Consider the following 21,967-nt stretch of genomic DNA (forward strand, 5'->3'; position numbering starts at 1 on the left):
TATAGGGGTATAGAAATTATTTTTATAAATAAATAAATGTGTCACCTGGCCCTAATTAACTCTCCTGCTCCTCCGTCTCACTGAACATATGAGGAAACTGAGAAACTGGCTGGGGTCATTAGTCCAAAACCTGACCAAGGCCCAGGTGGTTTCTTCTTGCATGAGCTATTTGTGTTGGGTGGGGTGCTAGCAGTGGGGGTCCTGCTCCTTCTGTCTGAAACAGCTTATCATTTTCTGGCCATTTCAAGGCAAGGCAGAGGAGCAGGCCGTGGAGCCAGAGAGCTCTTTTCAATATGTAATCATTCTTGTCACCATGAAACAACGCCATTCCCTGTGGGCCATGCTCTAAAGCTGGTATGAGGAACCTTTGTCTTCTGGGTGTCACTGAATGACAGCTCCCATCGTCTCTTGCTTGTTGTGGCTGATGGGAGTTGTAGTTCAGCTGGAGGGCCAAAAGTTCCACACATACACACCTGCTCTAGGGCATGGCAACACCTTCAGGCTGCTGATGGCAACACAGCTCTGATGCTGCTTGTAGCTGACAGTGCTGAGAGTTGGTAGGAGGCCCTGATTCCTTCCCAGAGTTCCCTGGAAAGAGGGGTTGCTTTGTAGCTCTGTGAGGGGAACAGGGGTCTCTTAGCCCCCATAGCAAACTACAGTTCCCAAGATCCTTTGGGCGAAACCATGTCTGCTTATTAAGGTATAAGAAGACCTTGAACGTAGATTGCTGATGAAGCCTCCAGCTTCTGGTCAAAATGGACTTTAGCAGGCAATAAATCCTCTTCTCCTGATCGTGAGCCGATATTCTGTTCTGCAATACCTGCTGAGATATTTGCGTCTGGGGATGAGCTGCAGAAGACACAGATGCTTTGAAATGCAAGAAGCAACTGGATTTTACATCATCTCTGGAGGAGGAGGAGGAAGAAGAAGAAGAAGAGGATGAGTTTGGATTTGATATCCCGCTTTATCACTACCCGAAGGAGTCTCAAAGCGGCTAACATTCTCCTTTCCCTTCCTCCCCCACAACAAACACTCTGTGAGGTGAGTGGGGCTGAGAGACTTCAAGAAGTGTGACTAGCCCAAGGTCACCCAGCAGCTGCATGTGGAGGAGCAGAGACGCGAACCCGGTTCACCAGATTATGAGTCCACTGCTCTTAACCACTACACCACACTGGCTCTCAGGTACCAGGGAGTGGCCTCTGCACAGAGTCTTCCTCAGGGACTAGGCCACTGGCCTTGGGCCAGACAGCTGCCAGCACCTGGCACCAGGGGCTGCTGGATGGAGAACCTCCTCCTTCTCTTCCTTCTGTGTGGAGGAACAGCCTGGAGATTGGGTGCGAATCATTTCACCTTCTACAAAACCCCACTAGCAGCTGGCTGGCATGATGGGGCAGGCTGGGCCTCCCTGCATGTCATGCTCCCCTGGCTGACTTCTCGGCAGCTGCCTCACCTGCTGAAGGCAAGGTGAGAATAACTTGAACCATGCTTAAACTCGCCTTGGCCCAGAGTTAGGGTGAGGGTGAGGCTACCGGAAGCCCTTTTCCAATTGGCCTTGCTCCTGATTAAGCTGGCATTGCCCTTGTTGTTGGTCGGACATTCCTTCTTTTAGTTCCACTCAAAAACCTCACCCGCTGCTGCCCCCTAACACCTGCCTCAGGGCACTTCCAGACTGTCTTTCTTCTTGGGTGGGATTCGATCACATCAGGTGGTGCAACTGAAGTTGATTAGTGCTCTTGTGCAATTATCCCCCCCCCCCCCACACACACACACAATTTCCCCTTGCAATGAGGGAAGTGATGGGAGTCGGGTGGCAAACAGAAGTGGGGAGAAGGAGATGTTCAGGCAGGCAGCCTCCATCTCCTTCTCCCCACCACATGCGCAATTGGGTGAAGGCAAGATGTTGTAACAGTCCCTTTTGTGCTATCAATCTCCTTTGCTGCTCTTTGGTTTCTCTTCAGTTTGAGAAAGTCAGATATTCCCTTCGTTTTTCAACAGGGCCTTCTCAGTAGCTGCTCCCAGATTTTAGAGCTCCCTTCCTACCAAAGTTAGACTGGTTCCCTCCTTGTTGTCCTTCGACTGGCAGGTGAAGACTGTTTTATTCCAACAGGCCATTGGGAATTGATTGTTTTCAAATGGTTTTTAAGTGTGCTGTGCTGTTTTGAACTATCTGTGTTTTAATAGATTTGGGGGTTTTTAATGTTGTTTTAATTCTACTAGGGTTTAATTACTTTTTAACTTACCATTTATATGTTTTTAGCTTTTTCTATTTTATCTGTGTGGTTTTAATTTGTGTAAGCCGCCCTGAGTCTGGAAAAAGGGGCATTTACAGGTGGTGCACACTGGGGAAGGGCTTCATTTGGTGTACATTTCATGCTTGGTTTTCCCTCGCTGTAATGCTGGTACCAGACCCTCCAAGTGTTCCTATTTTCCAGGGACATCCCTGATTTCGAGAAGCCATTCCGGTTTCTGATTTGATCCCGGAATGTCCCACTTTTCCTTAGGAGGTTCCTCTTTTCATTGGAAAAATGTTGGAGGGTATGGAGTTATCCAACCCCCAAGCCGTCTGAAGGCAAACCTGTATAGGGAAGGTTCTTTTAATGTTTTATTATGTTTTTATTTATGTTGGCAGCTGCCCAGAGTGGCTGGGGCAACCCAGTAGGATGTGTGAGGTATAAATAGTAGAATTATCATTATGGAATGGAATGTCCTTATTGTCATCGGAGAAATTTTGATGGTATGTGGTACTGTGTACCCTTGAGTACCCCCGGGGGGGAAACACTGCGTGGGACCGGGCCAATGGCACTAAAGGCTCAATTTCTTCTTGTTGTCAAACGAGCCTCGCCAACTTGGAGGAGAATAATAATAATAATAATAATAATAATAATAATAATAATAATAATAATTTATTTATACCCCACCCATCTGGCTGGGCTTCCCCAGCCACTCTGGGCGGCTTCCAAAAAAATATTAAAATACTGTAATACATCAAACATTAAAAGCTTCCCTAAACAGGGCTGCCTTCAGATGTCTTCTAAAAGTCTGGTAGTTGTTGTTCTCTTTGACATCTGGTGGGAGAGTGTTCCACAGGGAGGGCGCCACTACCGAGAAGGCCCTCTGCCTGGCTCCCTGTAACTTGGCTTCTCGCAGTGAGGGAACCGCCAGAAGGCCCTCGGTGCTGGACCTCAGTGTCCAGGTAGAACGATGGGGGTGGAGACGCTCCTTCAGGTATACTGGGCCGAGGCCGTTTAGGGCTTTAAAGGTCAGCACAAGCACTTTGAATTGTGCTTGGAAACGTACTGAGAGCCAATGTAGGTCTTTCAAGACCGGTGTTATATGGTCTCGGCGGCCGCTCCCAGTCACCAGTCTGGCTGCCGCATTCTGGATTAGTTGTAGTTTCTGGGTCACCTTCAAAGGTAGCCCCACGTAGAGCCCCACATACAGCAACACTCCTGCAGATGATCTTAGTGATTGAGCTCATACCCTCCAACATTTCTCCAATCAAAATAGGGACATCCTAAGGAAAAGTGGGACGTTATAGGATCAGATCAGAAACCTTCTTGAAATCAGGGACATCCCTGGAAAATAGGGACACTTGGAGGGTCTGTGAGCTGGGATATAAAGTGCCCACAGCTTGAATCCTCACATAATGAGGTTTGCAGGCTATCTCTGCTCCATGCTGCAGGGATCAGGGGTGACCCCAGGATGCTTGGCCAGATCCTTGGCCCTAGCCTTTTTGCCTTCAAATGGCCCAGCCCTTGCTTCTTTATCCTTCATGTTCTCTGTCTGGAAAGGGGGTTGTGGGAGGCACTGTTGTGAGCCCTCTGCTTGTGTGCTACACAGCCTTGAGGCCCCTTGACTGGGCTGCCAGTCTTCCTTGGGATGTGACTTTCTGGTGCCTCCCACCTGACCAGACCTTTGCAAGTAGATCCCAGGTGCAAGCAGCCAATGTGCCATGTTGCCTGACATTTCTGGGAGGAATACTTTGCAGCTGAAATCTCTTTCCTCCTGGGGATAAAAGCAAAACAAATTTAAGGATTAAATCACACCAAGGTATAACCCTCCAGGGAAACTTGTGTTACTTATTATGATTATTTTACAATGTATGCCTCTGGAGCTGTATGAATACCATTTCAAAGGGGAATAATTTTCCGTCTTGCAGCCAATAGCGCATTATAATGCATTTGGGCCTGTGTTGAGTAATAGCTGCAGCCCTCACTCCCCTGTGCTTTTCCCCTGTGGATTCTGAGGTTTTTCCTACATTCCCTGTCCACAGAGCAAGGAAGAGCTGCAAAGGAAGCCCTGAGCCCTCAGCTCAACGGAACTCAGGAGCAGGGAATGAATGAACATTTGCAATGGGTGCTTGGCTGCATGGCTCTTAAATGCCTACATTTGTCTTGGGTTAGGTCAGGGGGCAAGGAAAAGGACTGGCTCAACTGACCTGGGTCCAAAAGAGTCAAAGGAGAGTCTCTTCCCGGGTGATCCTGCCCATTGATCAAGATCAGCTTGAGAAGAGAGCACGCACCTCACAGCATATCCTATCTGTCACTGTTGGGATACAGGAGGTAGGAAGATGCATTGCAGGGCCTAAGACACAGGGCTCCTCCATGACCCAAGAATTCTTGACCATAGGCTTGTTTGGCCAAACTTTGGCCTTACACACACACACACACACACACACACACACACACACTTACTTTCAGAGTCTGGTCCTATTGCTGCTGCTGTGTTTTAATTGTTCAGATATTGGGACTGTTTTCAATACAATCTTACCCCATATATGCACACTTGACTGCTTTGATTTGTGGAATTGGCATGGTTATAGCCAAGGCCAGCCCAAGAAATTTTGGCACCTGAGATCCCACCCTCCCAACCAGGGAATAAGGCATAAAGGAAGATCTACATCAGGAACAAAGGAGGAATAAAGATCTACATTGGGAACAAGGGTGGGAGGAGGCCAGCAGTGCCTCCTATCTGCCAACAGGCCTCTGTAGAAGCAGCATTGCTAGGTGGGGCAGGGGGCTGCCAAGGAGGTGGTAGGAATGGCCTCCTAGGAATGCGCCACAGCTGCCACCGCCATTGCAACAGTGGTAGTGGCTGATGTGTTCCTTGGAGGCTGGATTTGCTGCCCCTGTGGATCCTGCTGCCCAAGGTGGTCTTCTCACCTTGCCTGATGGGTGGGCCAGCCCTGGTTACAGGTGCCACATAATACCAATTCTGCATCTACAAGAAATCAATCTTTTAGTGTATCTGAAGTGTAAGTGGGTTCCCACGAGGCAATACGTAGTGATAACAGCAAGAACCTTTATTGAACTACAGAACTGGTCAACAGGGGCAATGCAACTGCTTATATACATTTCTGAAGGCCCAGGTCTGGGCCACTCCCACTCCCAACATGATTGGCTGTCTAAACTTCCAAGCTGCAAATCATGACTCAGAGTTTAAGGGCCAATGGCACAGGCCCAAATCCTGAAATGTTCTGTGATTGGATATCATGTATTGAATCAGAACACAGGGGCTCAGAATCCTTAGTCCAGTTTCAAGCTCAGGCAAACACAGACCACTGTATACCGACATAACAGTGTCAGCCCTTACACTCTGGAACTCCCTGCCTATTGATATCAGGCAGGCACCTTCACTGTACTCTTTTCCATGCCTGTTAAGAACATGTTTGTTTAGGCAAGTCTGGCCAGGTTGTGTATCCACAGCAGTGACCAGAAGAAAATTGACCAATGAGAGGAGCACAGAGAGAAGAAATGCTATGGTGCATCTGTAGCAGTAAAACCAGACACCTTCACCTGCCCCCGCTGCAATAAAACATGTCTCTCCTATATTGGCCTCTACAGTTACAGCAGGCTCTGTAACTCTCCAATGGTTTGACTTCACCTCTGAGGGTGCACACTTCCATTGTCTCTCAAGACAACAACCCGGATAAGTAGAAAGCTGATGCAAGTTTTAATCTGGTTTTAGTTTAGTGTTATGTTAACTTTTGGAAACTGTTGGATTATTGCTGCTATTTTTTTCTTATTGATAATTCTATTGTCTTATCTTTTTTGTAAACCGCTTTGAGGTTGTTGTTTTTACAATCAAAGGGCATATAAATTTTATGAAATAAAGTAAATAGTATGTCCTGTTTTTCAACAGATGTGAGCTGCCTTAAATACAGAGTGGAAAGGTGGGATAAAAAAAAATCCTATGATAAGCAAAATGAATTGAGTACTGTGTTGGAAGGTTTTAGATGAGTAGGAGAGGGTATTTTATTTATTAATTATCCGTCCTCTTCTTCCTTATGTAAGAATGCAAATACCTATTTCAGCAGAATAAATTCACCACCCATGCACAGCTTATATTTAGAAGCTTTTGGAGTTCTAAATGGTCCACCCTTACTCTCAACATGGTGCCAAGGAATGAAATGGCCAACTCCCTCTCCTGTGAGGGGCCTGTGCAGAGTCCAGCTGGGATCAAGACAAGGCAGGCCAACCCTTCCCAGGCGGCCGACTCTTTTCCCATTCTGGGGTCCCTCCTCCCTTTCTGGCTTTCCCTCTCGCCTCTGTCCTTTGCCTCACTGGCTCTTAAGAAGGTACCTCACCATGGAAGAGGATAGTTAAACTGTGGAAAGTTCCAGAATGCGCTTGAATCCCACCTGCAAAACAGTGGCATGCAATGAAGCCTAACGTAGGACAGAGGAATGAACGGACTTCTTCGTGGAACGCGGAATTAAATTGTGGAACTCCCTCCCACAGAAGGCAGTAATGGCTACAAACCTAAACAGCTTTAAAAGAGGATCAGACAAATTCATGGAGGAGGAGAGGGCTATTGATGGCTACTAGCCACAATGGCTGCACTCTGCCTCCACAGTTGGAGGCAGCAATGCTTCTGAATACCAGTTGTTGGAAACTGCAAGAGAGGAGTCTTGCTCTTGTGCTTGGGTCCTACTGGCAAGTTTTCCATTGAGTTATCTCATTAGCCACTGTGAGAGCACATTTCTGGACTAGATAGGCCACTGGTCTGATCCAGCAGGACTCTTCTTATGTTCTTATGGCTGCCGGGGCTCAGGCTCCTGCTCCTGCTTCCCCTCTTCTTCCCTTCCCTTCGTTCCTCCGCTTGCTGCTCTCCTGCCAGGTCTCCACTGAGTAATTTACTGGCAGAATCTCTCCCAGAATCCAGCTTGAAACCAAGCTGTAAAAACAGCTGAGAGTGTAAATAATTCATGCCGACAATATGACTTTTTTATGTAAATTCAGTGCATTAACCCTCTATTATAATGATGGACGACAGATATGGGCGACGTTGCCTTGGTAAGAGCTAATGGATGGCCGCCATAAATTCACTGCACATTTTATTGTGTTGCTGGAAATTGTGCCTCCAGGCCATGCTGTTTACTTTTATGTAAAACTCTGGGTTCCCTAAATATTACAAATATTTTACATCCGACTCCTCAGCATTTCGGCAGAAAGCACAAATCAAGCTTTCTTCATGCAAGTTGTAATTAAAGGTTTGTTGTTTTCTTTTCTGGGGACAATTATCCAGACCTAAAAAGAGATATATTTCCCCCTTTAGATGTTCAGTCATTGGCTTATCAAAAAATCCTTTTGAAGGAAAAGGGGAAAACCAGTAGATGCAACTTGCTAGGCTGCTGACTTGAAGGCCAGGTGGGGGTCATAGCATCTGAACATTTAGGAGGAGGGCTTGACATGCTTTGCCTTCTGATCAGGTTTTATTTTTTCCACACAGAGAATATTCTTCTTTCTTCTTCTTTTTTTTTCTTTCTTTCTTTAGTTATATCAGTTGGTTTGCACCAAGTACAGAAGAGCCCCTATGCAGAAATGCGCATATATATATATATATATATATATATATATATATATATATTCTACAAGCTGGGACAACCACTTAGAAGTAATTTTGGTATATATGCAGTATATCAAACAAACAAATAGATCAGTATGATATGCCAGCTTGCACCTCCCTCTAACTATATGGCAAAATTAGACATGCAACTGAGCTCACACCCCTACCGTCAGTACACCTTTAAAGACCATTCTCACAGTTACAATTCCTAGCAGCCATTTGCAGACTACAGTGCCCAGAATTGTTTGAAAGAAATGGTGTGCTTTAAAGGTATGTTGTTTACATGGCCTACAGGCACTCTTAAACCACTTTAACTGTCATGGCTTCCTCCAAAGAGACCCGGGAAGTGTAGTTTGTACACACACACACACAATATTCTTTCGATAATTCGTATCCAGCTTTCCACAGAGTAATTCTCTGAATCGTGTCCTGGTGGAATATACCCTTCTCAGTAAACATGGATGATTCATTTCGGTGAGGTTTAAACCAGGATCTGCAGGATGGTCAGTTTTGAACTGGAGTCGTTTCTGGAGAAATTGGCCTAAAGAAATGGAGGAAGAGAGATGCCCTCCTCCGTTTCTTCTGCGTCTAAGCTGTGCTGCGGTTGGTGCTGTGATGTGGCTGCGGATTCTTCAAGTCAGCTCCACGGTTGGCTGTGGAGGACAAAAGATGCAGGATTGATGGCTTTCTTTCCTGCCTAGCCTGTCAGCATCTCAGGGGGCAGCCTGGAAACGAGGGGCCTCTGGGGGCCTCCCCTCCTTTTCTGCAGGGCTGGGCCTTTTGTTCTGCCACCAGCACCAGCAGCTGCATTCTCTGGGTCCTCCGTGTCTGTGCCCAAATGCATGACAGTCAGGAGAGGCCAGGGGCAGGTGGCGATGCAACACCCAGACCCTCCCTTTCCCCTTTTCTCACAGCCCTGACGGTGGCAGCTTGTGAAAAGCCAAGACTCAAAACTCCAGGCTGCTTTCGAGGGGAACTTGCTGGCTGAATCACACCAGGAAGCCGCCACTTCCTCTTTTGTTTTGCTTGTTTATTTCCTTGTTGCATTTATATCTCACCTTTTTATCTAAGGAGTTCAAGGCGGCAGACATGGTTCTCCCCTGTTCCTCATTCAATCCACACAACAAGCCTTTGAGGTAGGTTAGGCTGAGAGGCAGTGACTGGCCCAAGGTTTGATAAAGCCAGACATGCGCAGCCTTCTGTACACATGCACAAGCACACCCACCCATTTGGGATAGGCATTCATCGTTTTTTCCTAAGAGCTCCCTAGCTATGCTCTTCTGACATATTCTGTAGACCTGAAGGTTCCTAGTGGCATCAGGATGCTGCTACAGCAGGTCCCGCAGAGAGAAAGAGATCATGCAGTGCAGCCTGATAAAAATGATGGCAGGAAGGACGAGTTCCTCATGAGGACTGGGGCCTTTGAGGCAGGAAGTGTTGCTGGTCACACCAAAGCATCCAGCTAGGAGACAGCAACCCCAAAAGCTTGTGAAGAGTTTCCCCTAAAAAATGAAATTGTGGAGCAGTTCCTGAGCCAAGTCTCAAGAAGTTAAATGCAATGTGGGGCACGCCCAGACTTTGCACATGTCCAAGCAGTTAGGATACCTCCTCTGAAGGGGTGGGTGGCCCTTGGAGTGAGCCAGCTGTGCTATGGGAACATCATTTGTAAGAACATAAGAAGACCCCCGCTATAAAAGGCCATAGGGAAGCCATCTAGCCCAGCATCCTGCTCTCACAGTGGCCAACCAGATGCCCCAAGGGGAGACCCCCATGCAGGACCTGAGCATAAGAGCTCTCTCCCCTCCTGTGGTTTCCAGCAATGGCTATTCCAAGGATTCCTGTCCCTAATCATGGAGGCAGAGCGTAGCCATTGTGGCCATCATAGCCCTCTCCTCCTCCATGAAATTGTCCTGTCCTCTTTTAAAGCCATCCAGGTTGGAGGCCGTCACTGCCTCCTGTGGGAGCAAGTGCCATCATTTGTAACTACGCACCTGAAGGAGGGACTTTCTTTTATCTGTCCTGAATCTCCCAACATTCAGCGCCATTGGAGGTCCATGAGTTCAAGTATTATAAGAGGGGGAGAAAACCTTTTCTCTATCCACTTTCTCCAGGCCATGCAGAATTTTATTAACTTCTGTTATGACACCTCCTACTTGCCTTTTCTCTAAACTAACAAGTCCCAGATGCTGCAGCCTTTCCTTGGCATTGGGGAACCCCCCCCAGGCCCATCCTTGTGGAAGCCCCCCTTCCACCTCAGGAGGAGCAGGCATGATGAAGGGAAACCCACACCAGAATGAGGGAAGGAGCCTGATTCCTGCCTCTGCCTCTTGTGCAGCTGGCCTCCCAGTGTCACTGTGGCTGCTGGGGAGAGAAAGAACCTCCTGACTGGGGATGATGGGAGGGCGGGGAGGTGCCTGCGGAGGGGGCTGGAGGTTGCTCTCCTCCCCCCACCCCGTCCAGCCCCCCAGAGGCAGCCTTGCCAGAGCCTTGCAAGGAGTCTGATCAGGCTTCCCGATTTAATACAGCTAAGTAGTGCACTCTCTGCATATGAGGAACCACAGCCTGCTCTGAAAGGATTCGGAAGCATCTGTTTGAATGAAATGTGTTGACAACTGCGAAAGTAAAGTTTTTGCTAAGTCTCAGGAGTTTAGCCATGACAAGCGGTATTAATGAATTGAGTTAATTAAAAAGCATTTTGAGATGAAACAGGCTCTGCTCTATGTAAAACGCTCTTGTACATTAGACAGACATTATGGAAATATTGGCTTTGTACGTCGTAATGCAGCCATTTATAAAAGCTTCTCCAGATCCATGGATAGCGGCAGCAATTTGGACGGCTTTGGCGTGTCTTTGAAATTCATTGACTGTGGGATGTGCCTGTTTTGAGGCATGAAATCGGGATGGTTCCAGTGTCCCCCCCCCCCCGCAAATCCCACCCCTCTCCTGAGCTTTTTGGGCCAGAAAGCTTTCAGAGCTGCTGAGGTGGGGGAGGGCCCGAAAAACAGAGTCAGCCCTGGGAAGCAGCTGCCCAAACCAGGCAGGGCATGTTGAGGCTCCTCCAGCAATGGATCAAGGCCTGAGAGTGGAAACAGCACTGGGTCTAAGAATCCCACAGGTTACTAGTCCCTAAGCAAATGGTGTCTTGCCTTTCCTGAAAGTGTATTTCACTATCAACATTTATACTGTTATGGGTTTGCAGCGAGCAAGGATCCCCTTACAATTTCTGGGTGCCAGACCTTAGATTTAAAATGCAGGCCAAACCAGGAAATCTCCTGGGGAGAAGGGCATTCAAGGTGCAATTACCGGACAATGGCTATCCTGTCACTGACCCTCTGCCTGAGCTCTGGGTAAATAGCAGAATTGGGAGGAGGCATGGTGATGGAGCTGGGATGCGGGTGGCACTGTGGATTAAACCACAGAGCCTAGGACTTGCTGATCAGAAGGTTGGCGGTGTGAATCCCCACCACAGAGTGAGCTCCCGTTGCTCAGTCCCTGCTCCTGCCAACCTAGCAGTTTGAAAGCACGTCAAAGTGCAAGTAGATAAATAGGTACCGCTCCGGTGGGAAGGTAAACGGCGCTTCCATGCGCTGCTCTGGTTCGCCAGAAGTGGCTTAGTCATGCTGGCCACATGACCCAGAAGCTGTACGCCGGCTCCCTCGGCCAATAAAGCGAGATGAGCGCCGCAACCCCAGAGTCGGTCACGACTGGACCTAATGGTCATAGGTCCCTTTACCTTTACCTTTATGGTGATGGAGCAAGAGTAAAGAAAGGTGTCCTTTAAAAAAAGAGGCTGTGGGGGGCAAGCAGACAAATGGGCAGGAATTGCTTGGAGCAGGGGTTTGGGGGAAGAAGAAGGAAGTGGGGAGAACTCCATGTGGCGCTGACTGGAGGAGGCTTCCCTGAGAGACCAGGGGCCATGACTGGCCACTCCTTTGGACCCAAACTTGCTGAAGCTATTAGGAGGGCAACAAGAGGTGGTGCAGTGTTCTTAAGCCACCTCCATTGAAGGCTTCCAGGTGTAAATATGTGTAGAATAAACTAGTCTTTGCTGAGCCTTGATTTCCCCAATGGAACCCCAATCCGGTTGAGTGCCAGAAACCCCCTGGAATCTTGCTGCCGCTTGGCAAGCAATAGGAGTGCAGCAATGAACTAAATTGCAGGGTTGTCGTGAACCACTCAGAACGTGTCCTACATTATTCAAATGGGGCCTTAGGGAGGCAGCAGGTCACAGGTCACCCTTTACCCAGCAGCAGCCCCTTTCAAACTGACTTGGGGGGGGCAATTATATGCCTTTGCTTTTGGATCTCCATTAGGAAAATGTTCTTTTTAAAAACACCTCACTCTAAATAAGAGCCAAGTTAGAAAGAGTAGGAGCCTTGGCTCCTTTGGTGGGGGTGGGGTAGGCGGAGGAGGTTCAAACTTGTGCCCAATCCTGGCAATGTTAAAACTTTAAGCTGTCTCCTATGGACAATGCTTATTTAAACTAAGCTTGAAAAGGTAAAGGTAAAGCACGCCTGACAATTAAGTCCAGTCGCAAATGACTCTGGGGTTGCGGCGCTCATCTTGCTTTACAGGCCGAGGGAGCCAGCGTTTGTCCACAGACAGTTTTTCCAGGTCATGTGGCCAGCATGACTAAGCCATTTCTGGCACAATGGAACACCGAAACCAGAGCAGCGCACGGAAACGCCATTTACCTTCCCGCCAGAACAGTACCTATTTATCTACTTGCACTTTTTGGCGTGCTTTCAAACTGCTAGGTTGGCAGGAGCTGGGACTGAGCAACGGGAGCTCACCCCGTCATGGGGATTCGAACCGCTGACCATCTGATTGGCAAGCCCAAGAGGCTCAGTGGTTCAGACCACAGCGCCACCCGTGTCCCCAAACTAAGCTTAAGCAGCACGTAATTAAACTAGATAACTCACTCCCACAGGAGGCAAGGATGGCTTCCAACCTGGGTGGTTTTTAAAAAGGCATCTGGTTGGCCACTCTGAGAACAGGATGTTGGACTAGGTCAGGGGTAGGCAACCTAAGGCCCATGGGCCGGATGCGACCCAATCGTCTTCTCAATAAACCATGGATGGTCCAGGAATCAGTGTGTTTTTACATGAGTAGAATATGTCCTTTTATTTAAAATGCATCTCTGGGTTATTTATGGGGTCTGCCTGGTGTTTTTACATGAGTAGAATGTGTGCTTTTACGCATCTCTGGGTTATTTGTGGGGCATAGGAATTCATTCATTCCCCCCCCCAAAAAAAATATAGTCTGGCCCACCACATGGTCTGAGGGACGATGGACTGGCCCACGGCTGAAAAGGTTGCTGACCCCTGGGCTAGGTGGACATTAGCCTGATTCTTATCTTCTTATGCCTACCCTGCCCTAGCCTAAGTCACACAGAGGCGAGCAAATGGGGGGGGAGATTCAAAGAGGACCCTCCTCCTCCTCTTCCTCCTCCTCCCCTCTGCTCTGCCACATCAATCAACCAATGAAATGGAATCCCCCCCACCTCCCTCCCTCCCTCAGACAGCCTCTTTCTGATCCAGAGTCAAGGGAGGCTACATCTCTTCCCTCCGCCGCCGCACATTTAACCACAGCCACATTGCAAGATTAATGCCAGGGTCCACCTCCCCGCTCCCATGTAACAAAATAATGTAAATGATAAATAATTTAAAACACAAGTGCATCTTTATGTTGAAAAATGGGCTTCCCCCCTACCCCTCCTTTCCAATGATGCTGACCTGGGTGACAAGAAGTCCCTAAGAAGGAGGAGGAGGGGGATGCCCCCCCTCTGCCTCCCCCCGCCTCCTCTGCTGTGGTGGGCCACGGATGGGCTTTGGTTCATTAATAAAGGCAGCTCTTTATCTCCTCCATCAGACGTGACTCTTGAACCAAAACAACCGCCGGGGCATTAAATATGGATGGGCGGCAGTTGGATGCCACGGCAGCAACCCAGGTAAGTGGGCTTTGCCACCTCCAATTAGCATCCTCGTGGAGCGGCCCCGCCAGGGCAGTTCATTAAGCCTCCAAATGGAAAGGCTAATGCAAGCAGGGCTGAACTTTAGGAGCCCCCCCCCAAACGCCTCAGGGAGCGGGAGGGGAGTTCTTGAGCTGTTGCTGTGACCTGTCCTCTGTGGTTTCTGGCAGCAGCAGGAGAGCAGGAGAGCCTTAGACTGCAACAGGCTATGAATGGGTGCCTTTTGGTTGGGGAGGGGCAGGATACACAGGTAGTGTTGATCCTCTCCAAAGGTTGGGGAAGAAGTGGGTGGTGGAAGAAGAGAGGACAACTGGGAAGGGAGGCTGGCTAATTGGACTCTCTGTTCCAAATTGGGTTTAATATATGGGCCACTAGCCTTCCTGGGGACAGATGGGGATGAACATATAGAGAGAGATTGGGGTCATTGACAAAGCAAAGTTCTCTTCTGGGTGGCCTTCAAATTCTCTGTGGTCCTTCCTAGCTCTTGTAGGAGGGATAGAGGCCACAGAGTCTGGATATATCTGACCCAGGGAATATGCCAGAAGGGTGGCCCACGTCCCACCTGGCTGCCTGGGGGTGGGGGCTGCCCTGGAGACAGGAATATCCTTGCCCTGGACAGAGGGTGGAAAGAGACAGGTGTCAGGGGACCTTCCAGCTCTAAAGAGTTCTGGTTCTTTATGGGTTTCCCCACCACCACTCCTTGATTGGCTCAAGGTTCCACAACTGGGCCAGGTCACTGGGTCAGGGGAGAGAAGGGCGTGGGGGTTGCTCTGGGGTAATGGCAAGGCATCAATCACTGCAGAGGTGTGTGGGGTGTGAAGTGGGGGCTGGGAACACATGGAATTCAGCAGGGCAGAGCTTGTATCCTCATCCATTGCCAGGAGGGGAAAGGCGCTCTGGAAGCAGCACCCGCCCTCCAAGCGCATTCCGCATCCAGCCCGGGCCTGTCGAGATCATGCAGGGGTGGGCTGGAGCACCCTGGGCTGCATGGAACATCAACAAGGGAGCCTCTCCCAGCAGGCAGTGTCTGCCCCAAGAGACTCCAGGAGGTGAAGGGCAGGAGGGCTGCCATGGCAGGTGGGGGCAGCTGGATGCCCCTGGATCGCCTTGCTGTGGCTTATCCATTCTGAAATATGTGCCACATTTCAGGGCAAAGCACTCCCAAGGCAGCTTACAAAAAAGATGAAAGCCACAAAGCAATTTTAAAAATGCAAATAAAGCAACCCAGCTCAAAAAACAAAAACAAAAACCCACTGAAAACTGAAAACAGCAGCTGTCCTAAGCTATTTAACCCAACATACAAAGCTTTTGGTAGAACACAGAATGAAACAGGCAAGATTCTAAGGTCCACTTTCAAACTCACAAGGGTGGAGGCAGCAGTGCTTGTGCTTGGGTCCTGCATGTAGGTTTGCACCAGGACTAAGTAGCTATCAATAGCCCTCTTCTCCAAGAATTTGTCTATTATTCTTTTAAAACCATCCTGGTTGGTGACCATCACTGCCTCCTATAGCAGGCAGATTATCTACAGATTAAGTAGTTTCTTTTATCTCTCCTGAATCTTCCAATGTTCTACCTCACTGAATAGCCATGAGTTCTAGTGCTATTAACTTGGAAGGGACTAATAAAACTAGGGACTTTCTGTGCCACTTAGAGAGCACCTCCCCCTTGCAGATCATCTCCTGACCCCAAGAACTGAGGCTCCCAGTTTCAGGATACCTTGTAGTGGCATCAAAGGAAGCAAACCATGCCAGCCTTTGCCTCGGTGAGCCTGTTGGAGGCCACATACCCCAGAGGAGGGGAGGCAAGAGCCTTTTGCTCCCTGGCATTGGATCTGCTCCTCTGACAACCCCATGCGCTTCGCACAGAGCTGTATGAAGGAGCCAGAGCCAATTGTTCCAGCTGCCAACATGCCATGGCAGAGCTAGCAAGCCAAAGTAATATGGGAAAGGGGTGGCAGGAGATGGAGGCCACCTGGAATCTCCCCAGAGGGCACCTGAATGGGATCTGTGCACCTGCCTGCAGGAAGGACTGAGCTGGGTGTGACCCAGCTCTCCCTCTCTTCTCTCTCTCTTTCTCACTCCTTCAAAGGCACCGCTGGCTGTTTGGAAGAGCACTGCCTGTGTGTTCTCCAAGTGGCTGCCAAGTGAATCTCCCAAAAGGGCATTTGGGGGACAGGGAAGGAGACCTTGGCCTGCAGCTGGAACAGAAGCAGCAGCAAGAGTTGTTAAGGTGGTCTAACTGGATCAAAAGGTGGTCCTGTAAGTCATGGGTGGGGCTGGATTGATGTCATCTAGGCTAACTGCTTCCCAGCTCAGCCCCGAAGGGTGGCCTCCCTAAGCCAGAAGGCATGAGAACTCCTGGTTGACGGAGGGCTATCAGTCATCCTCATGCACATCAGCATGATAGAGGGTGGCAAAATCAGGAGGCAGCTGAAGAAAGGCTGCAAAACTGCCATCTGCAGCTTGGAAATGAGTGCCCTCTCTCCCAGCTGAACATCAAAGAATAATAGAGTTGTAGGCTTGGAAGGGATCCTCAAGGGTTACGTAGTCCAATCTCCTGCAATGCAGGAATCACAGCTAAAGAATCCCTGACAGGTCATCATCCAACCTCTGCTTAAAAACCTCCCCTACCCTCTGAGGGAGTCCGTTCCACTGCTGAATGGTTCTTAACATCAGAAAGTTCTTCCAAAGGTTTAGTGCTTTGCTCCTTCTGAGGTTAGGGGCAAATTTTGGGCAAAACCAGCCCCTGGAAACCTCCTGTGCCTGGGGGAAAGGAGCAGGGCCTCCTGGGGCTTCTCCAGCTGCAGCCTCATCCCAGAGATAGTGATGCCACCATCTAGAATTCTCCTGCAAGGATCTGTGACTTGAATGTATTGGCTGATTGCGGATCATTTGTTTGATGATATTATTATCCATTTGTTTCTGCAATATCAGCATGTAGTACTTTTTCCCATCTGTCCTATTTGCCTCAGACCGTGCACCCCCCCCCCGACACCTCTTTCAGTCCCTTAATCTATGCCTGGCTCTAGGTTCCAGTTCCACCTTGGCCATTGAGGCACCTTGGAGAAGCTGCTTTCGCACAACCAAGGTTCTACAAAATAGGAACGGGGGAACTCGAGGGGAAGGGCACGGTTGTGTCTGAAGGACAAGAGTCTTGAAAAATAAGGAGCAGTCTCCTGAGTGTTATAAGCAATAATCAATAATTAAAAGCCTTGTTAAAGTATTGTTAGATTGTACTTCAGAAGCAAAGTAGTTAATGCTGCATTTCATGGTTAATTCAATGTCAATTAACTGATTGCTAACTTCCCTCCAGCTAAATCTTACTTGGTTCAGGGAGGAGGCATCAAAAGCATCCTGGCTCTAAAAATTTGTTTGATGATATTATTATCCATTTGTTTCTGCAATATCAGCATGTAGTACTTTTTCCCATCTGTCCTATTTGCCTCAGACCGTGCACCCCCCCCCCGACACCTCTTTCAGTCCCTTAATCTATGCCTGGCTCTAGGTTCCAGTTCCACCTTGGCCATTGAGGCACCTTGGAGAAGCTGCTTTCGCACAACCAAGGTTCTACAAAATAGGAACGGGGGAACTCGAGGGGAAGGGCACGGTTGTGTCTGAAGGACAAGAGTCTTGAAAAATAAGGAGCAGTCTCCTGAGTGTTATAAGCAATAATCAATAATTAAAAGCCTTGTTAAAGTATTGTTAGATTGTACTTCAGAAGCAAAGTAGTTAATGCTGCATTTCATGGTTAATTCAATGTCAATTAACTGATTGCTAACTTCCCTCCAGCTAAATCTTACTTGGTTCAGGGAGGAGGCATCAAAAGCATCCTGGCTCTAAAAATTTGTTTGATGATATTATTATCCATTTGTTTCTGCAATATCAGCATGTAGTACTTTTTCCCATCTGTCCTATTTGCCTCAGACCGTGCACCCCCCCCCCGACACCTCTTTCAGTCCCTTAATCTATGCCTGGCTCTAGGTTCCAGTTCCACCTTGGCCATTGAGGCACCTTGGAGAAGCTGCTTTCGCACAACCAAGGTTCTACAAAATAGGAACGGGGGAACTCGAGGGGAAGGGCACGGTTGTGTCTGAAGGACAAGAGTCTTGAAAAATAAGGAGCAGTCTCCTGAGTGTTATAAGCAATAATCAATAATTAAAAGCCTTGTTAAAGTATTGTTAGATTGTACTTCAGAAGCAAAGTAGTTAATGCTGCATTTCATGGTTAATTCAATGTCAATTAACTGATTGCTAACTTCCCTCCAGCTAAATCTTACTTGGTTCAGGGAGGAGGCATCAAAAGCATCCTGGCTCTAAAAAGCTGGATGTTCCCATCACTCATCTCTAGCTTCAGGCTTGGAATCAATGTTGACAGATGCACCATTGCAGTTTGATCAGCCATTTTGTCATGTCACCATTTCCTGGATTCCGCCACCACCACCAACCCAATGGGACTAGAAAGATCTTCAAGACAACACCAAGGAGAGGTCATCTCCCCATGGATTGCCTTTTCTTTCCAGAGAAATTGGCCAGCTTCTGAGCCACCCAACCAATGTTGCCTTCCACATGCCTATGGAGAACATGTAGACCCCTGAGGTGAATAAGCCACCAGCAACCAGCAGCCCAAAGGATCAATTATGCTGGGTTGGATTTCAGCACCATGGCCAGATCCCATGGAGACAACTCGGAAGAGGCAACAATCCAGCCATCCCATAGTGGCCTGGGCACTTCCAGGGGTGGGGCAAGGAACTGTGTTCATCCTCTTCTCCTGCTGGTGTCCCAGGATTCTGCTCCAGAACCTGAAAATGTTTGTAAGTTTATTATGCAGAAATTTTAAGGCAGCATCCTTTAAGGTGAAAGGGGCAAGGAATCATTGCCTTCCCCTTGGGAGGAACGTGGTCAGGCCCGCAAACAAACACTGGGTTTGCTCAAAGCCCAGAGCACACCCTTGTTTCTCTACCCAATCTGTGGAGTTTACTGCAGATCCCAGAAAATCTGGGGACTCAAATCTGGAACTCACCAACCACTCTTTCTTTAAGCCACTTCAAACTGGTAGAGGATATCCATAACAGTGGCATGCCAGAAATGCACAAAAGTCTTGTCTCGTAATTTGGAGTGCAGAGATAAATCCATCTGCAGTCCTGGGCTCAATAAAACACCACAGGAATTTGATTGGAGGGCAGAGAATTAATCCCTATAATAAGGACATAAATTGGAGACTAAAAAGAGCCTTTTCCAACTTGTTGAGAACCGGTGACTCCTCTTTGCTTGCCCCCCCCCCCAGTAGAAGGCTGTCCTGATCCCCAGATTTGCAGGTGCCCCCTCTCTGGATGAACAACTGGTTTCTTTTTAATACGTATTAAACCAAAATAATATTTGAAAGAAAGTGCCAAGGGCATCTGTCCAATTCTGAAGGCATTTTTACTTTTGAAATGAGAACACTCATATGATAAGTAAGTAACACTGCTTTCACCAGTAAATATAGTTTGATCTTTATTTGTTTCCCATTGTCTCATGAACAAAATCTTTTCAGTTACAAACAGTGGTCTGTCTCCCCTGGGTTTCACATTTTAGGGCAGTTGTGGAGCTATAACTTCCATCCCCCCTGCCCCTGCTTCTTGGGCCAGATGGGAGTTGTAATTCAGCCATTTCTGGATGGCCAAAGGTTCCACACACCTGCTTTAAGGATTGGAAAACTCTCCCTGCCCCCAGTTTACCTGTGAGATCACTTTACCCTAAACATGCCCACAGCCCACTCAACCACTTTGATCGACAGAAACCGGCACTATAACAAGTGCCACATAATCTCCATTCCACATTTGTAAGAAATCAATCATTTAGTGTGGCAGTGCCTTACACTTTGGAACTCCCTGCCTATTGACATCAGGCAGGCGCCTTCATTGTACTCTTTTCGGAACTTACTAAAAACACTTTTATTTAGGCCACCTTTCCAGACGTATAGAACATATAGAATGTTGACGCATGTACTAATCTGTTTTTAGTCTATTGCTTTTTAAAAAAAATGTTTTCAATAGTTGTTTTTAGATGTTTTTACTGATAACTTTATTGTTTCGTTCTCTTCATAAGCTGCTTCCTGGCAAGACCATGACAACCAGCCTCACCCTTCTGCAGCACAGAGAGCTTTCCACGGTGAGAGGTGGCAGGTCTTCAGGCTGGAGGGAAGTTTCTGGTTTCAGCCTCCTCTCTGCTCCAGAACAGCATCTTTGCCTCCACAAGTCTCTGGTCCCTGCAAGCATCCAGGGTACCGACTCCCACCCTGTCTCTCCCCCCTCTTCACCGTCAACTGCAGGCTTTGCATAGCTGGCGATGCTCGGAGTGTGTCACCACCAGCGCGATGCAATCTGAGACACAGCTTGCTTTTCTGCATCTCAGATCTCAGGGCTGAGCCGCAAACTGTACATGACACAACTAAATTAATATTTAAAAATAATTACTTGCTGCCTGGAGGTAAACAGAAAAAGGGCAAATAATTGATAGCAGAGGGACTGGCAAACTCCAAGTCTGTCGAGTGTTTGTGATGAGCTGAGGAGGTTCAAAGGGGTTGCGTGCTGGCGGCTCTGAGGAGAGGGTGGGTTTTTTTCCAGAGATCAATCAAAGGCACACATACAGCACCCCAGTCCCACCCAGCCCCCATTTGGGTCTCGGCTGCATTCAGTGGGACTTCTGCACAATTCAGGCAGTTCTAGAACTCAAGGCACACAACTTTTATCCCGAAGATATTCTAAGAGGAGGGGAAGTAGAGGGGTTGTCCCTCTGCCCAGCGACATCTCAAGGAGGAGAACAGATGCTCTCAGCCGGATATTATGCTTACCAAAGACAACAAAGAATTTTGTGTCGCCTGAACGACTAATGCATTTATTACGACACTGATGTTTGTGGCAACAATTGTCCCTCTGGAAATTTAGGATTAGGGATATTTCCCATTTCTTGAGCACTTCCAAAAGTGTAAAGCTTGTTACAATTTGCATCTGAAATTATGTCAAGTATTGGGAAGGGAATAAAATCTTTTCAGTAAAGGAATGGTACGTTAGCAGCACAATTCTGTAAATGTCTCGTTATACTAGCATGCATATATATAATGAAATTTGGAACTCATTTATACAAAATACAGTAGGCTTAAAAGTGTAATTGTTAACTGTTAACAATTGTTATAGGGAGATACTATACCCTTTTTTCCTTTCTGACTTTCTTCACTTTTTAAAAAATACATTTTATGTTTTGTATTATTATTTTTAAAATAAACAAATTAACAAAGATTATATATATATAATATAATCAGTTGTTCTATTCAGTTGTTTGGGGCTTACTCTAAAGTAAATGGGTATTGGATTAAATGACAGATGTGCGTCATTCTTGCTGCTGCTTAACAAATTATTACACCAATGAATGCTAAGAATCACATCTGTGAGAAGGAAGGAGGAGGGGAAGGGGTATCTTGTGCCTACCAAGTCAAGTCCAACTTCCGTATGAGGACAGGCAGAATTTTGCCACCACCCACATGCCTTTGCTGTATGCAACTCAAGCCTAATGGCCTATTTTGCCTCATCACTGACAAGAGACAAGGATGGTGCCCCCCCACCCCTTCCCCACCTTCCCCTCCAGACTCCAAAGCCTCATTAAAAGTGTGTATGAGCATCAGAAGATGGGGCAGCCCCTGCCAGAGGTACACAGCCTAGTGACTGGAAGAAGCAGGAGGCAGGAGGCCTTATTGGGGCTGCCAGCTCAGAACTGAGGACTTGGCTGTGTATGGTTCAGCCTTGTCCAAATAGCTGCTGCTGGGAGTTGATTGAACAGGGAACCAAAATTATCTTCCCGGAGCCAGCCTCCCTCCAGTGAATCCAATTGCCTCTGGAGCCCTCTAGAGAGAGTGTGCGGCCCCCACCCCCAGAAGCAACAGGGACCTTCTGCTGGGGGAACATCAGCACCCACCTGTGTAAACCGCTCTCTGGCACCTTCTGCCACCTGGATTCGCTCCTCACCCCCGGTGGGTTATCAGTGTGACGCCAGGCATGGGATTGGCTGTCATTAATAATACATGAGGCTGCCACTTGCTGGCTGGGTGCTCTGGCACCCTCCGCCGCGGAATCACCGCATGGAGTGCAGGCAGAAAAGGGGCACCTGCAAGCTCC

At 48.0% G+C, this 21,967-nt stretch overlaps 1 long non-coding RNA gene across 1 annotated transcript; it reads left to right on the forward strand.

Moving 5' to 3' along the window:
* The first annotated feature begins 1,897 nt into the window (after window positions 1-1,897).
* Window positions 1,898-20,974, forward strand: LOC310710604. The gene is made up of 3 exons (XR_014528150.1): window positions 1,898-2,083; window positions 13,720-13,798; window positions 19,905-20,974. It is a non-coding gene; the product is annotated as an uncharacterized lncRNA (long non-coding RNA).
* Window positions 20,975-21,967: the final 993 nt, after the last annotated feature.

Source organism: Podarcis liolepis, assembly GCF_965112155.1.
Source record: "Podarcis liolepis genome assembly, chromosome: 7".
In the NCBI taxonomy this organism is placed as follows: Eukaryota; Metazoa; Chordata; class Lepidosauria; order Squamata; family Lacertidae; genus Podarcis; species Podarcis liolepis.